At 35.6% G+C, this 18520-nt stretch overlaps 1 protein-coding gene across 4 annotated transcripts in view; it reads right to left on the bottom strand.

Moving 5' to 3' along the window:
- The window catches only part of LOC145978911 (potassium voltage-gated channel protein eag-like), a 420913-nt gene extending 403894 nt beyond the window's left edge, over positions 1 to 17019 (bottom strand). For all 4 annotated transcript variants that reach the window (XM_083111868.1, XM_083111870.1, XM_083111869.1 and 1 more), the window contains exon 1: positions 16903 to 17019. The gene's annotated coding sequence lies outside the window, so the exon portion shown is untranslated. The remainder of the gene's footprint in view (positions 1 to 16902) is intronic.
- Positions 17020 to 18520: the final 1501 nt, after the last annotated feature.

Raw genomic sequence — 18520 nt, 5'->3', positions numbered from 1 at the left:
GTGAGTGAGCGTAACCCGGTCGAGAAGACCTACAGTAAACGGCTGGGGGTTCGTCGGGCTGATCACCCGTCCCCCTTTACTGGTCTAAGAACTCCACGCTCCAACAAGGTGACGGCGGAACAGTGTGGGAGGGAGACCAGCAGTCGGTAGGTACGCCAAGGCCCTTCAAGGTGCTGTAGAGCTGTGGGTTATTATATTTTTTTAAAAAAGTAAAACTCCTTTCTAATGATTTTTCAATGTTATTTTTGAAAATAATTGTTCAGAATATGTTTTTGAATTTCTCATCATTTTACTAGGATTTGCATAAAAATTATCCATGTGTCATATTCGACGAAATGTCATGTACAGCGAAAGTTATACATTTTTATTTTAGGGAAAATTATCAAGAAACAAAACAAATAAATACTATTGACATCCTTTTGTGAATAGTATTTATTTTACATTATTTTTTGTTCACCATGCATAGTTGTATTCTTATAAAAAGCATGAAAAACAATATATTCTCTACATTTCGCAAAGCAAATAATATACGAATTTTCGTAATAAGTAAAATGCAATAAATAATTTTTCGGTTTAATAAGAAATAACAATCGCAGAGTTAACCGAACTGTGAATCGAACACAGAATTTTACTACCCATAAAATGCCTTGTAGCCTTTGCAATGAAGTGATGTAGATTAAAGTAATTGATTGATTGAAGTAATAAAATTTCATGCAAAATCGCACGTTATAAGATTGTTCAAATATATTAAATCAATGTGTCCATAAGTTATTATACTGTCAGCCATTTGGCACATCTCGTTACAAAATCTCAGCATATCACCATTCACTAGTTAATCGAATTGAATATTGATTCACTTCACAGTTAAATGTGCAACAATAGTTTCAACTCATATAACGTGAGATGTAAACTCAATTCAATTCTCTCATTGTATGTAACTTGTATGTTGAGTTCATGTAGAACAATTATGAGCTCTAAGCTAAATTTGACGCTACAATCGCTTGATCAACTCTTGCGTCTCGCTGCTAGACATTCTACGTTCCTGTTTGCTCCAGGTTGCTTCTGCATTTCATTATCATTGTTTTTACCTCTGTTTCATTCTCATCGTCGTTATAAACCTACGTAATTTCTACTGTTTACAGCAGACAGAATCTACTGTTATCAATTGTAGTACTCTACTGTGTCTCTCGGAAATCTACTCAAAATCAATGATTTCCTACTGAACACTTTCAGTAAGCCTAATGTGTAATTACAGTTGAGGAACTACAAGTGAAATATTCTCTTCAGTACTACATGTAATATTGCATGTAGTGTGTTTGAATTTGAATTTGAATTCAAAATTTTGGGTGCGTCAGCACTTAGGCTATTTTGCACCTGTCACATTATACGGGGGTCCAGCCCCTTACCAGAACTAAAATAACATAACTGTAACGTCGTGTTGTAATTAAAATATTAAAATATTCTGAATTCGGTTAAAAGCTGAGGCTGTAAAGAGGCACTCAGCACCCACAAGAACCAAACACAGGACAACACAGAAAATTATACTGGCCATGGGGCCAGTCGCCAGAACCTCGTTCGTCTGCAAACTGAAGTCCCGGGTGTACTACGAGGAAGCAACAATAGGGTGTACATACTTCGTGGAAGGTCATCCCTTACACCCTTGTAGTGTGTTTAGCTCAGCATGTTAGCTGTAAATATAACTTTTTATTCCTCCTCACTAACAATTTGTTTTTATATCTATTTAAAATTTAAACCAACCTCACTTCCATGTAGTACACCCTGAACTGCATTTTGCAGAGTAACGAGGCTCTGGTGACTGGACCTACTGTTAGTATAATCTTTGTAGGACTGTGTGTGTTGTCCTTGTTTGTGCTGACTGTCTGTCGCTTTACAGGCTCAGCTTTTAACTCAGGTAAGGATATTTTAGTTTTCAGACACGCTTTTATTTTTGTCATGATAAGGGGCTGGACCCCGTATAGCGTGACGGGTGTAAAATACCCTAAGTTTACAGCCACACAAATTGTAATTCAAATTTAAAAAATCTTAACATAAATGTTTCAAAACACCTATTGATCTGCTGAAACCAGTACAGTAGAGAAACTGCAAGTGAAATTAATTTATTCAGTATAGTGTATAATATGTTAAGTTTAATATTTTGGCTGTATATATTAATTTCATACCCCCTTATTATCTTTTTGTATTTATATCTTTTTGAAAATCTGAACACAGTAGATGTTTCAAAACACCTATTGATCTACTGAAAACAGTAGACAAAAGTTTCATTGGAGTTAGTAGAAAAGAGTCATGAAATAATACCCAAAGAAGTCAACCATTATGAATTAATGTTACATACTTTTTTTTTACTTTACTTTCCAAAACCTAGGAGCTCGAAATAATACATGGCATGCGATTTAGTAGACAGTCTGCTTTTCTGTGATTGATTCGTCGTGCCCAGTCGGGGATTACTACCGTTCAAGGTAAAAGGGGAAGGGGAAGAAATCCACCACCAGTACCATGACGTATGAAGTAACATGTTCACAGGCATTCAATACAACTGATAAGGGTTCACCTGACCTTGGAAGTGTGGGAAACACGTTTCACGCTGGTTTCCAGAATGCTGTGGCTAAATCTGGAACTAACGGTGGAATAAGAAATAGTTTGTAACATTTAACAATGACATTTCGTATTTACAAAATATGAGATATGTAGACTTTGATTTATTTATTATAGTAGACGGTAGAGAATTACTTACCACGAAAGTCAAGGTCTAAATTGCAGACATCAAAATCTACTCCAGGTTGTAAAATACATTTGTGATAGACAGCAGATAGGTTAATACGGTTTACAAGATTGCTAACGACTCTTAAGACAAACGTTCAACGAAGGTTATTGAATGAGAAAATGGGAAATTGTTAAAAATAGCGGCCTAGTTGAGTGAAGATCGAAGGTTCGAATCTCTTATAGAACCGGCTATTTTTTGACACTAAGTTTTTGGTGCGTAATATATTTAATGTATTGTCGACATTTATAAGAAACAAAATATGAAAACTCTCCTCCTCCGTAAGGGTGCGGTCTAAGACTCTGTGCTTTGGACTCCGACTGCAGCGGGACGGCATGGATTCGAGTAGTCCTGGGTTCTCGGCCTGTTATCTGTATAGGACCGGTGGCAACCCACCATCGTGAGGAAATTGGGGAGCTACGAGCGACTGGTGTAACTTGGTTTCAGATATCTTCTATAACGGCTGAGGGTTCGACGTGCTGACCAACGTCATCTCGTTGCCAGTTGAAGATAACTCTAGGTAGGATTGTGGAAGGGAGACTGACAGTCGGGAGATAGCCCATGGCCATTCGAGGTTTTAAAATATGAAAACTATTCCTTCCGTAAATCTAATTTCTCGTCATTGTCACGTGAGATTTCTTTTCAGTATGACTCCTGCAATACTAATTAGTTCCTAAGTGAGATAATGAGATGGACAGAGAGATATTAAATTATGAGTTCACTGTTTAAAAAATAAGCATTAACACATTTTTATATTCACATACCTCTTCACAAATTCCTGAGCACGTCACTACAAATGAACCAATCTAGTGCACACTAAAAAAAAAAAAATAGAGCCTTGGCTTATCGATACCTATAGGGTATCCTACAATTACAGTCAAACCACAACCTCAATTCTCGAAGCTGTAGCCTCTCCATGTAAAACGATTGCGTCGTAACTATAGTAGATTTTGCTTAAATGTTTTGTGACATTCATACCACCTTTATTTCATTTCTACAAAGGAGCGTTTGGGTGTGTTGTTTATCAAGAGGCGGGTGGGGATTATATTTCTAATGCATATTGAACGAATTGGTCTTAACTCATAATCATGCCCTAAGAAGAAACGAACTCGTGGGGTAGTGGTTATCGCACTGGGTTATCACTCTAATGGTCGTAGGTTCAAATCTCCACGGTGGCAAAAACTTTTCGTAAGCTTTATTCGTTCCCATTGTTACTATTTGAATTAGTCTTCTTTGAAACTAACAACGAAAGATTATACAATTAACTCTCTCTCTTTCAAAATGGTAATATGAGGACAGGTTTCTTATTACAAGAATTGGAAATTTTAGTGGTCTCAATGCATCTAAAATCCAAAATACTAGATCGACGTTATTTTCTACTGAATTCTAAATCCACGTTATACACAGATAGGCTAATGGGGCCTGGACCTACAGTTTAAAGTGAGATACGAACCACTATGTGTCTCCACTTCTTATCCTGCACTGAACGTAAAACAAACAGCTCCCCGTCCCCATTTTTGAAACAAATTTACATTAAATATGTTATTTATAAGATAATCATCATTGATTTGATTGTTTTTATTACTGAACGTCAAATAAAACATTTACCACAATCACCTCTTCGTCCCATCTCTTCCAATATCTTTCTCTCCCTCTCTTTTCCCCTTCCCCACCCCCACATACATGTATCAAAATAAATATTTTCTTAGGTTTGTATGTGTATAAATATAACATTAAATACCCCCCAAAAATACTATTTATGTTCTACTTTCCGTCACCCCTCTCCCACTCCCTCTCAACCCCTCATTATTATTTGGCGTTCGCCAGACCAAGTGGTAATGTATCAACGTCTTGTAATCAGTGTGTCCTTTTCCGAGTTCCAGTCAGGTCGCATAATGTTTCAGATTCCAATTTAAATGTATCCCGAGTCGTGATTAGCCTATGTGTGCAAAAAGTGATGTTAAAACGAACTCTTGACCTCAATAATAGAAGTTGTGTATTTTCTTTCAGCTGTGGTTCCCTCTTTTCAATAACGAATTAACCTAATCATTAACTCAACAAATAAAAATGGATCTCTAAATTAATTAATGAAAACTGTTATTACACCCAAACCACTATTTTATCGTAAATGTAAATGAAATGTCATCTCACGTAGTGAAAACAATGTGAAAATTGTTCTAATGAGTGATATATGATTGTCAAACACATACATGAATACATTATATTAAGCTCGTGAACTATAATTGGGACAATTTAATACTAATTTGAAACGATTAAAGGCAATTAAAACGACAAAGTAAACTTTTGCGCAATCTTTCTGCCGATTCGCATTATTGAAACAATATTTAACCAATGGGGACGTTATCTCATATTTGGAAATGCTGCATTGGTTGAACTTCCTGTGGACAAGACCGTGAGTCACGCCTCCTGCTCCTCAGAATCGAACTTCACTCTTATTGGAGGATCGTATATTTCACAACACTTCCTTGTTTCAGAGCTACCAACATAATTTCGTAAGACGTTGGACTTAGAAAAAATCCATGCGACAGATTTTTTGAACATGACTGTACACTACTGTAATGCATTTACTTTCTTTAGGCACATAAATTTGAAAATTACATCACGTTTAATATCTCAAAATATAAGCACGTGACCTATGCTAATATAATGATACAATATGAAAGGTTCGATTATGCATCATAATTATTTTTATTATCGTTTTCGCTCATTTCAAAGTTATTTGTTTATATAATTATATACTTTATAATTTTATAAATATATACTAAATAGATACTGATAAAGAATTCATTGACATGTGTATGTCAATCCTACGTAGTTGTCCTAACTAATATTGAATATAACTTTATAATAAATACACAATAATTTGTTTGTCTTCTGTTCTTTCACTTTCCTATTTTTCTTTCCCATTTTTCTGTTTTTTTAATCAATTGCTTCTACTTCTGTTAATTTTTCCAGCGTTTTCTTTCGTTCTCTTCTTTTTTCTCTGTATTACTCTACCTCGGTTGATTTTAATTTTTCATGGAAATAGGAAAATGTATTCTGATTTATGCAGTACTATTAAACAAATAAACATATTTCTCTTGAAATTATGAATCTGGATTTTCTGCAGTTAAAATCACAAAGCTCTTAAACCTATTTTCGAATTTTGAAGCAAAATAAACATTTTTAGTCCGCAGGCATCTTGGGAAATCATCTTCCCACGCTCGTCGCAGCGATGAGGCCTGCGGCAATACCAGAGACCGCCAATGTTTACTCACCAGCCAGCAAACCGAGGGCATGCGTCAAATTCATAATGAAAATTCATATTTGCTTACCGGAAGAATTACCAGATGGAAATTCATTTGCTGCAGATTTACGCACTCGAATAATTAGAATATCAAGCAGAAGCAGTCATTTGTGATCTCGTCGCCGTGCCAAACGACCGTTTGGTTTGCCATGAGATAATTCATTTAACCAGTCAACCGTTGCTATCGATCGTAGGACTCTACGGCGATAAATGATACGGTAAGGGGTTGTTTCATTTTTAGACCAGTCTTGCTAACTATGCCTTCGTTCAGATAGCGATAGTGTATACGTATATGTGTTTAACAAGCTCGCTTCCATGGCTGAGTGGTCTGCCTTATTGTCTAAGAAACAGGGGTCCTAGGTTTGATTCCTGAATAAAGTACGTTCTGTTTTGTGAGCATTCTGTCATTCATCTCATCACTCTTCATTCTTATTGTCGTGGTTAACAGAAATGTAAAGCTCCAATTTAAAATAAATGCTTAAGGTGCATAAAAATGCATCAGTTGATGCATTAAAGTAGAGATCTACTTTTTTATCTCTAAACTTGAATTACATTTAATTTCATTACATTGATATATTTTTCATGTTATGTTTTCCTTTTTCAAATATTATATTTCTTATTATTATTCATTTTTCTGTCTTTTTTTATTTTGCTTAGATTGGTTTATATTGATTTAATTTGAAATGCACCTTTTCTTCTACCGTTTTCTTCTTTTACAAATAATATTTAATAAATATTTAAATTATCCTCCGTGACCGTGCGGTCTAAGGCGTCATGCTTTGGATTCCGACTGCGGGACAGCATGGGTTCGAGTCCGCCTGGGTTCTCGGCCTGCGTATAGGACCAGTGGCAACCCACCATCGTGAGGAAATTAGGGAGATACGAGTGAGTAGTGTAACCCGGTCATAAAAATCCCCTATAACGGCTGGGGGTTCGACGTGCTGACCCCACGTCACCCCAGTACTGGTTGAAGAACTCCACACCTCAAGGTAGGATTGTAGAAGGATGACTGGCAGTCGGGAGATAGGCCAAGGCTCTTACAGGGCTGTCAAGCCACGGGTTATTTATTATTTATTTAAATATTTAAAATTATTTTCATCAGAAAATGATGAAACATATCATTCAGTAGATTACAAGATTTCAATACTTAATACTGATTATATGGCCTAGTAAATTAAGTGTTCATTTTTGTTATTGTATTATTATGGAAAAAAAGAAGTTTCACTCTAAGCAATTTGGTCGTAAATATTTAATTCATATATAAAGTTGAGCAATCTAAAATATTATTTTTGATAAAAAATGTCAGTAAAATTCCTACCATGATTTAAATATAAACATGTTAATACTAATTGTATTACAGTAGACATTTATTATTATAAAATATAATGAAAAGCACTATTGATTCAGCAGACAACATTGCTAAGCTTCCCGTATTTTGTTGCGTGTGTTTCAGCACACGAAGACAATGAAGTAATATTGCATATGCCTGTCGCACAGGTGCCAGAGACTGGAAAACAAAGAATCGATATGAGAATCGATTCAAACAGTGGGCATTGGAGGAAACCGTTGACTTCCTTATCGCGAACGCAAGAATATGGCTACTCGTATGAGTCACTTCCTCCCTGCGTGTCGAATGACTACCATTCACATGCAACACGATATCCCGGGGTAGGTAATGACTGAATCGAAGGATCGCTGATCAACAAAATTCGGAAAACCTCTCGCCATCTTGTTAATATTCCAAAACCAAATATTATTTGTCATAGATATTATGTTCTGTGAAGGATTGGAAGCAAATAGTGTATTTCTAACAGTGTTGCAAGTTACAAATAATAGTTACTTTTTAACTGTAACAGATACTTTTTCTATTAAAGTAACGTTAAGGTAATTTTACAGGTACTTTATTGCACTTAAATTGTTAACCTGTAACCTGGAAGGAGAGATAAATTTGGCAACTTTGTGTGCACTATGTGGAAAGAATTTTTGAGGAATCGCCTGAAGAAAAGATGCTAGGCTTCGTTGAATGCTAAATTTAGAAAATCCACGCTTGGTAGCAAATCGTAATTTGTGATTCCGCGAGGAGAGTTCAGTGTTTTGGCTGAATTTCAGCCTTCATTTAGAACATGGAAGTTGAGCTATGTTGAGCACAGAATTAAATTGTCTTTAAGCATTAAGTATAATTACTTTTCTAATAACAAATTGTTAATTTGCTTTCTTGTTAAATAAGAGAAAGTGCTTAAGGTATGTGCATATATAAATAGAATAAAAAAGTTATAAAAAATTATCATTCAAGTAAAGCAGACTCCTTAATCCATCACTGTATTTGGTAATAATATAAATATATGAAGGCTTGTATTATGTACCAGAAACACAAATGAAACACATGTGAGTCTTCATATACTTATTTTACTTTAGTTAATGGTCATTCTTTGTATGTGATTTATTTGGAAGAATATGTCCAGAAGAAAGTAACTGTAAAAATTATTTACAGTTAGTTACTTTACTTGTCATCGTCTTTTTTATGCCTAGCACTAAGCTGAACATACCGGGTGGCCAGAATTAAAGTTACCCAACTCAGAGTTCAATTTTCCGCCACCAGGGTGAAATGTGGCGCTGTACTTCCTTGATGGGTTGTAATAAAGACGTAAACTGCTCCAATTGATTATGGATTTGCCTTTACCTTGCAATCTTGCAATAAACGAGAGATTATTTTCTCGCAACTTCCAGCCACTAACAAATGTATTTCTAATTAATAACTCAAATAAGTCACTTATTAACGTGATTATTTGTACAACCCATCATGGAAGTATAGCGCCACATTTCAACCTGGTGGCGGAAAATTGAACTATTATTATTGCCATCCTCTTCCCCATGGTCTGCATAGTGGATTCACCAAATTTCAGAGTTCTATACGATGCCTCAAACAGGCTACAGAGGGCTCTGAGTTGGGTAAATTTAATTCTGGCCACCCGGTATTTCAGGATTTTCTCATGACAATGGAAAACCTCCAAATTTCTGTTTTATACTTGTAGACGTCAGCATTTGTTTCTATCAAAACTTCCAACCATCCAGTCATTTTTCATAAGAAATAAAGTTTTCCCTACATACTTAAAATTTCTCCACAGTAACAGAGGAATAATATTTTCTATTTTTTATGCTTTCGATAACATTAGTCCATTTTTCGCCAGTTTTATTAATTTTTAAAACAACTGCATTCCACTGAATTTTGTGCAACTCTTACCAGTGTGTCGTTTCTTGAACTTCCATGCCTATTTTATAGGCTTTATGACCACTATTAAATTTACTATTATTGTATTTGATATTAGTGAGAATAGTAGAGTTCAAACTTAATATTCCCTGTAAATTCTCCTTCAATACGAAATTATATTGACCTGAAGCTGAAAATAATCACTAACCCCTCAAAATCATTTATTTGAAGCATAATGTCTAGCCAAAGTGATCCTAATGCGCTTATACCAGTGTACATATTTACATATACATTTTTTAATTAAGAGAAAGCATGGATATGTATGTAATAATGCATTCTATAATTATGGTTCTTCAATCACCTGTTTGAATATCAATTTCTTGTAGGGTAAAATTAATAACACCCACTTCGACGGTTTCATGTATCATTCCAAGCGGGTCGAAGCTATTCCGAACCTGAATTCATAAAACTTTTATTAATGAAGAACCTACGAGTGAAATTTTACAACCCTCACGAGCGTGTTGCTAGCAGAACGTGACGTCATTTCCGGAATGGAGGTATTAAACTGAGAGAAAACTAACAGGGCTATTAAAAATTCATCGGGAAAGGTGCTCGGGATGCCTTTGGGGAATGCATTATTGCTGCTTCAGAAATTAATGCATGATGATTAAATTTTGTCCGCCTCTCTGCACGAGACGAATGCATCAGGGGATGACGTGTCGTTTCTGAGGTTTCCGCCTAATTAGAATCGAGGTGGATGAGTGACGGATAAAAAATATTTGGAGTTAATTCGCGTTGGTCAAGATTTAGTTGTCCGAATGTTGGATGAATTGATTTACTGCTCTTGTAGTGCAACATGAAATTACTATTTTGTAACACACGTCTTTCAATGGTATTAATATTTTGTAACACACGTCTTTCAATGGTATCGCTAAGAAGTTTTCACAGATGGTAGAGGTACCAGGACGAACAAGTTTACTAAACAATCTTCCCTTTGGAACCTTTTTCCCAAAGGTATTTTAATCCTATGTGTATGCAGCCACGCAGTACAGTTTCATGGTTGCCACTGTTTGTCATTTCGTAACATTTTTAGAACACCATTAAGCCTTGTTTCCATGATTATGAAAAAATATAAATATGCTGACCAAGGCAGTAATTTATTTTATTAAAAACATAAACTAAACGTAACGTTTTGTACTTGATGCAGAGTCTGAAGAAGACCTTGCTAGAAGGTTGAAACGTTACGTTTAGTTTATGTTTTTAATAAAATAAATTACTGCCTTGGTCAACATATTTATATTGTATACATTTTTAGAGTAGTATCCAAATATAGAATACCAATTAACCCTTATCTACTATCGACCGTCTCTCAGACCGCGCTGAATTTATCTTTTACTTTGCTTCTGTCACCCTTTTAATCACAAGTGAACCCTTCTACATACCCTTAAGCTGGTTACACGCTGTCAAGGTCACGATTTCTTGCCTTCGTTTTTTTCAAATCTTATTGAATTATATTTTAGGCGAGCAGTCTGATAGACGTACCATAGTAATTAGGTGTGTTTTTTGTTACGAATTGTTTTCAATTTCAGCAAAATATCAGCCTACATATTACTTTGGGCTACCTCATTTCTGAGAACAAAGAAAGTAGAAATTTTAAGAATTTTGAATTTCAAAAAAATACAGGAGCCATTGTTGCAATTTTTGACTGATTTCTTCCTCTTTGCATAAATTACATTACCTTTCTTTAACAAAACAATAATAATTAGAAACTGCTTTACAATAATCTTCTATGAGTCAAGTCACGCGAAACTCGTCAGAAATTGAAAATAGTAAAACAGGTAGTTCACAGTTTAAAATCAAAGCATCGGTCTGACAGACCCCTCCATAGTAGTTGTACTTAGTACTTAGTACTGTACATAGTACTTCCCCTCTACCCTAACTACAAGGAAACGAATAAGAATTAGCTCATACAGCACAGCACTAGCGCTCGTCGCCTCTCGTTGTACTCCGCCAGTTTGTTTATTATATGCCGTATTTGCAAAGTATACAATTCAGCCTACATATTTAGATTGTATTAAATATATAACTTCTATATTTTAGTGCAATATTTTTTTCATTATTATCAGTGAAAAGGAGAAAGCCTTTAACCGTATTCACACAGAGTGAAAAATATGTGTACGTACATAAATGATTTCGATGTAACAGAAATACAAATATGACACAGCATTTAGCGTTAACACCCCACACTTCTTGAGTATATTTCTAACCACAGTATTGACTCTTACGGTCTAGAAATAGAATTATGATATCTATTTATTCAAATCATCATGCAAGATGTAGTTTATTCGTCAGTTCAAATTTTCAGTGAAATGTTATCCTATTACCTGTTTGATTCTTTTTTCAGTTTGTCAATACACACTGACCACCATCGGCCTACGTTTCTTTAATGGCCTTTACAAACATAATTTCTTCTTTGACTAATTTTAAATTTCAATGTTGGTCAAGTAGATGTTAAAATGTCTTAATCTTTCTTATACAATCAGTAGAGGCATGCACATTTCGTTCTTGACGAAAACACGAGATGTGAAAAAAAACACTACGATGATCATTTTTCATGTTTGTTGAAAGGTGTGAGGTGCGTTTTCCTAACATGTTCTGTCACGAAATGAAGCCAAATGAACAAGTACAAAATGAGAAATAAACTCTTAAAACATGACATTTACAGTTTTTTATACTGACGCGACATTGAGTTATCCTGTGAGTTATGAAAATCAAGGAAAATTTATTAATTCTTCTGTAAATATTTGAAAAGTAAAAATGGACTCCTTTACACAAAATGAACTTAATACTCTTGTAACTATATAAATGTGATATTAGAAAAGAAATGGTTATTTTGTGTAATAAATGTAGTTTTAAAATCAAATTTACTGTTTTATTCAATTTAACACCGAAATGATATTTTATATATCGCTTTTGATCTCCAAATATGCCTAGTTTTCGTACCGAAATTTTGATATTTTATTTATTACAAATATGTGCCTTTAATAATCAATATTACGTAATTCAACACTCTTCAGATCTACAAGTTCACAATCCTGCCAGCGCCTGATGAGGAGTACGAAACCAATAGTCCTAGGTTCAAATTCATGATTGGATACGTAAGTTTCATTTTGTTTGTTCTATCACCTATTTCAAGAATTCATCTGGAAGGTATAATGCCCAAAAAATTCGATAGTGTAATTTTAATGTATATTTTTGTGTGTTAATGGGTAAAAGAATAACCACTGCCTGGACTTCTATCGATAATAAAGCATCATTTGCCATAAGGGACACAATTTTAATTAGAAGCTCGAACTCTAATTTCATCCTCCCGTTTATCAAAACTTTTCTCCTGGAGGGCCATTTTCGTGAACTCCGTAAATCTTCAATCTAAGCAGCTCTCATGAGCTGATGCTAGAAGAGTATTCAGATGATATCGTGTATGTTCTGCTTGCTCATTTCATGTGACGACTTCTATCCTTTCATATCACCCGTTCATTCTCCATTAAAGAGTTCAAATACACAGTGCAGTCATTTGAATCTTTAAGCAGTGCTGTTAATTTCACTGTAGTTTTTTTTTCGGCTCGAAGGTAATATATTTCATTAGCATGCTTTGCAATATACTTAAACAATATTCATGTCTATTTGCCTTATTCCGACACTGTCATCGGAAGATATAACAACACGAGTTCTCCTTTAATGCAATTTTAGAATAAGATGAAAAGCAATGAAAAAATTACAAGACACGATACTAATAAAAAACATGATCACTAACATTTCAGACAACTCTTATATTTTAGAATGAACTTCTAACAGGAGGTATCAATACGTCCTGATGTGGAATTGTAGTTTATTTCTTGTTTTTTCTTTTATTATATATATATATATATATATATATATATATATATATATATATATATATATATCCACGATTTGCATTTGCACTAAATTTTGATAGTAAATGAATTATTTTATATGTTTCTTACTGTTTTCTGCCGCCTATGCTGATATAGCAAGGTAGGTGGCACGGTAGTCTCGGGCTGAATCTTGGCCTCTCAATAAAAAAAACTATTACGTATTATCATATATTCCCTGCCAGTAATTCGGAATATTTAAAAAATAAATTGAATAATTTAAAAATAATAAGTCATGTCATTTATATCGCGAAATTGAAGTATGTGAAAAAAAATTATTACATGAATACTATATTTATGCGTTTTTCCATTTCTGAACGAATGAAATAATTTGCAAATAAAAACATCAAATATTAAAATGTAATGCTACATAGTGCAAACGCTTACAGTTTTAAAATTGTCTGACTGGCAAGGGTATAGGATTTCAGATTTGTTTATATATTACAGAAATTCTTAGAGATACCTTCCATTTTTACCTTGCAACATAATGGCAAATATTGATTATATGTTCTACTTTCATAACTAATATATTTTCTTTCTTAGTTCATTGAATTTATCTAAGTTTTCTTACATTTCAGTTTCAATGCCCGTCACGAGAGTATGACTATGTTTGTGAGGTACGTAATCTCATCATCATTATTGTTTATATTAGGACAAATACATTATATATATATATATATATATATATATATATATATATATATATAATTGCTTTACATTTCTATCTGGCGAAGTCAAAACAAACACTTCTTTATTAAGAAAGTCTTAATGCTTCGATTGATTGACTCTTGATTTATTTTTCTTCGCTTTCCTGCCTCTTTTGTGTAATCGCGAAGTTGATTATGGGTAGTGATATGGTCGCATTGATGAAGGGACTCACACAAATAACACCCTTGCCCAGACCGGTACTCGAATCCTGGAAATTTTATGGTGAGATCGAAACTCGATCTGACAAAGACAGGTTTTGTGGTAATAATTTGTTTCGAAGAGCATTATTTAAACGGTTTGTCTAGCAAAAATGACAATACTTGCATTCCTGCATTGAGAAAAACTTGCGGATGAAGCAATACAAATTGCAACAGTGTTACTTCCAACCTCTGAAGGTTTTTTTTAAAATATTTATTTGTAGTTTCAGGTTCGGTGTTGAGTGGTTAATTAGTATTGTAAGTTGTAGTCCTAGCTTTAGAGCACCATCAGCGGGTCGCTGAGAAACTTCAGCTAACGCAACATACGCGTAAATATTCTCCATAAATTATGAGAAACTCTAATAAAGTATAGTGGCCAATAATAGAAGTAACAACGTAATGCCATTGCTATTGTTGTGTCTATTTAGAAAAAATCCTAATGACTACAAAACTAAGACTAATTATTGTACCAATTTTGAGCTACTTTTCTATAATTTTAAGTGTCCTGCAATATTTATATAAATATAAGGGGTGTCTCAAAAATATTTTCGTTTTTGAATCCACCCTCTGGTGCAATTCGCACGTTACGGAGAAATGAGATAGATCGCAAACTCTTGGCAACATTGTTAATATTTAGTCCAATACTGTTATCCACAAATAAAAATGAAATGTTTAAGCTTTCTTTTGGTAATAAATTTATCTATATACAAAAACTTTAAGTATTTATTTTAATAGTTCTATAAACGAAAATATTTCTGAGACACCATCTTATAACTTTTACTTGGCGAACAAATCAATAGAACTTGAGTAGAATCGACTCATATGATGCAAATCGTCTGTTCAAAATATCGCTAGTTAACCTGGTATCGGCTGGTTAGGATATTTCATGCATGGTAAAACTAAAATCTCGCTTTCTATTTTACATTGGTTTCCAGAAACAACAGACATCGGCTCATGTCCACTACAGGATAATGATTGTCAACAGCGCTATTAAAAACATGCAAGTGCGGACAGCCGTGGCGGAGTGTCTAGCACGCTACGAAAGACAGGGGTTTCAGGTTCGAACTCGGCCTGGGCATAAGTGCTCTTGGTGAGTGTATATTCATCATTTTCATCAGTGTCATCGTGGTGATTAGCCAAAGTGGCCAAAAAAGCGACGGTAAATAACAAAAATGTAAAATCAAATTAAACATACTATTCATGAACAACGTGTGCATGTGTGTGTGGGCAAAGCACGCTTATGTAATATTTCAATGCATATTCTTTCCTATTTAGCAATAGGACGATAGAAATGGAGTCAGTAAAGTTATTAAAATGTGTTCAGATTATTCAGATTTGTATTGGTAACAACCAAATTGCAAAACACGGGTCAAGGTTGTTTTTCAGAAGGGGTCCAAGTTAGGAATTTCTGCGTGTTTATCAATAAGCCCCTAACAACTAGAAAGTGTTGTTGATTTCATTGTTTGATTTTATGTACTTTACTTAGCTTTTCTGCCACTTTTGTCTATCGCGAAGATGAGGAGGAATGGCGAAAAGACAAAAGAACAATCGCAAACACATAAGGACAGCACACAATATGATCTCCACGGAGAATTATACTGTCCATGATTCCAGATTACAGGACCTCGCTAGTTTGCAAATTGCAGTCCAGAGTGTGCGGAGGTTGATATTTGGCTCTTACACCCCACAACTGCAGGGAGAATCATTACGAAAGAAAGCCGGCCTTTCCTGATTATGTAGTAGTAATCTCCTCGCCTTGTAATCAAAGGGTCTCTAAAGACACATAGTGTTTTGTATCGCACTTTAAAATCTAGGTCCAGTCCCAATTTGCCAATCTGTGCATAAAGTTGTCTCCAAGCAAAAGTAAACTCGAAAGTAAGTTATTATTTCGTTCAAGGTAAAAATTATATTCTCCAATATGAATTCTGATTAATAACGTTTCAGAGAAGATACAATTCGTGATATAAATTTAGGAGAGAGCCTGGTCATAGGAAATAATTGACGTTGCAAGAGTTCCTATACTGTACATTCCTAGAACATTTGGAGCTGCATATGAATAGATGGTTATTGTGTTGTACCAGCCGACCTCGTGGCGGAGTGTCTATAACAGCACGCTTCATCGCCAGAGGTCCCGGGTTAGAATCCCGGCTTGGGCATGGGTGTTCTTTGTGAGTGTTCCTTCATCAATTTTATCATATCATCACTCATCCTCATTGTCGCGAGTAGCCAAAAGTGGCAGAATAGCGACGCTGAATAGCGAAAATCAAATCAAATCGTGTGGTGTTGAAATCATCAAGCATTCGGAATATCGTGAAGAAGTTCAAAATATATCGTTGCACCTTGATACCTTACACACGTGCATAGCAATTGTATAATGATACATTGTTGCATTGAATCCCAAAATAATGGAGACACAGGTCCAAAAATCTGAAAGAGATTCACAAGCTTTCAAATCTCCCGAGGGTGCCCTAGAATTCCGGTGACCTCATTCCAGCGTCGTAACTGACCTGCGTACCGCACAAGACACTTCCAGCCTGTCGCACGCAATGCGTATCCCCGCACTTTAGGCGAACAAACTTTTTGAAAGAACAGCCGCTGTTCCACGAGATCGAAGCTTCGACGGGCCCTCAACCCGAGCTCGTTCACACGCAAACCGTGCGCAGTTGAGGTGCCAGGGCAGTCGATAACCCAGCCGACCGGCGGTCGAGCTTCTGAGAAGAAATATCCCTTAAGAAATGTCTTGTACTCACCGTGGAGTCCTTTCCGCTGTGTCTGATCGCTGCAGCTGTGTTTCCTTCGCGGTGTCTTCCGTTGAAAGGGCACCGTACCCCACGTTCGTTCATTGGGCAGCCCGCGCTCTGTAGCGGTCTACGTCGCACTGCCTCACCGTTCTGCCCGTTCAATTATTCAATCCCCCCCTCTCCCCCGCTGCCCACCCCGCCGTAACCATGGCAACGCGGAAAAAGGGTTGGAGCGGCCTTCAAATGTTTTCGGGTGTTCCGTTTTTTTTTTACCTCTCGTTTACGAGGTGCAAGGACTTTTGTTTTCTAAGTGGAGCAGTTTATTTCGGATGCAGCGGGGTACATTTTGGTGCAAAATCGAAATTCTGGTTTCTTCTGCATTGTGTGCGCGGGAAGATGGCGGCGGGGTACCGGGCGATTCGGAGTATCCTTGTTTGACGCAACCGCAACGCAGGTCTACACGCACGGTTGCCTAAATTTGAAGGATAAAAAATTGAGCTCTGGCCTACTTTCTTCACAACTAATTAACCTTGTAAAGGTTTTAGAAGTTTTGCACGGTAGAATTTATGACACGGCGTAAACCTTCAATCACTGAAAATTACTTCCTCTCAAGATAGAATTTAACAAGCGTGTTTAGGGTTCATAAACCCCACTCCGAAATTCTTACTCTTTAAAGGCACAGAAAATTAGTGCTTAAAATAAGCTAATTGTATCTGAATTTATGCTATATTGGTACCAATAATTTGAGGTCCTCGTGGTGCAGCGGCGCAGGTCAAATTTTCCATTTACAACTTAAAAGGGAGTTTTCGCAGATGACTTGACAGTGTTACCATCTAGAGAACGTAAATGTATGCCTCTCTGGTACTTAGGTTTTAAAATGCTAGAAGTGGTGAAAATCTTTAATGCCCACGATACTGTTTTTTTGCTACCATTTGTGTTAATAATCAACGGAAATGACTCTGCGTAGTAGAATAAAAAACGTTTTAAAAACGGCTTAGTTTGTAAAGATGTGGCACATGATTGTACAATCAGACACTGTTATACCGTAGTATTACAGGAAAGTGTTGCTTCCAATGACTCACGTTTGTACACTAGTAATGGCGTCACACAATGGCGGGCTCATTTTTTAAATGCTTTCACATTAGATATGGTTTGCTCATGCACAACAACGAAATTAATTTCTTGTAATCGAAGGCTAAATGCAGCGATAATTCTTCACAAATATTTCCACAAAATACCATATACAAAGTTTATAAAAATGTAATACAATTGCTTTCAATGGAATAAACATAAAGAGTTTTGAACATACACTGCTATATCCATAAAACTTGAATGGGCATTACTTCAAATCTGTGAACACTTAGAGACCCACCCTTTGCCGAGCTACGTAAATTACAAGACATTTTTTTAGATCATGCAAATACGTATATTTGAAGGTTGGTTTAGTGTTCGAATGAAAATTACAATGTTAGTAGAGATATTGCATTGAAGTGCTGCAGTCCACCCACTTGCCCAACAATTGAAAATATCTGGCAATATTATTGAGGAATCAGCTCTTTGGCTATAAGCACCACAGTCTCTACACGAAGCTGCTAAAGGTATCGGGCAGATTGTTTCCATTCAATAT

This window comes from Lepisma saccharinum, chromosome 25 (assembly GCF_977018435.1).
Source record: "Lepisma saccharinum chromosome 25, izLepSacc3.1, whole genome shotgun sequence".
NCBI classification, from domain to species: domain Eukaryota; kingdom Metazoa; phylum Arthropoda; class Insecta; order Zygentoma; family Lepismatidae; genus Lepisma; species Lepisma saccharinum.
Note: the sequence above shows the minus strand (reverse complement) of the source record. Positions and strands in the feature narration are given on the sequence as shown.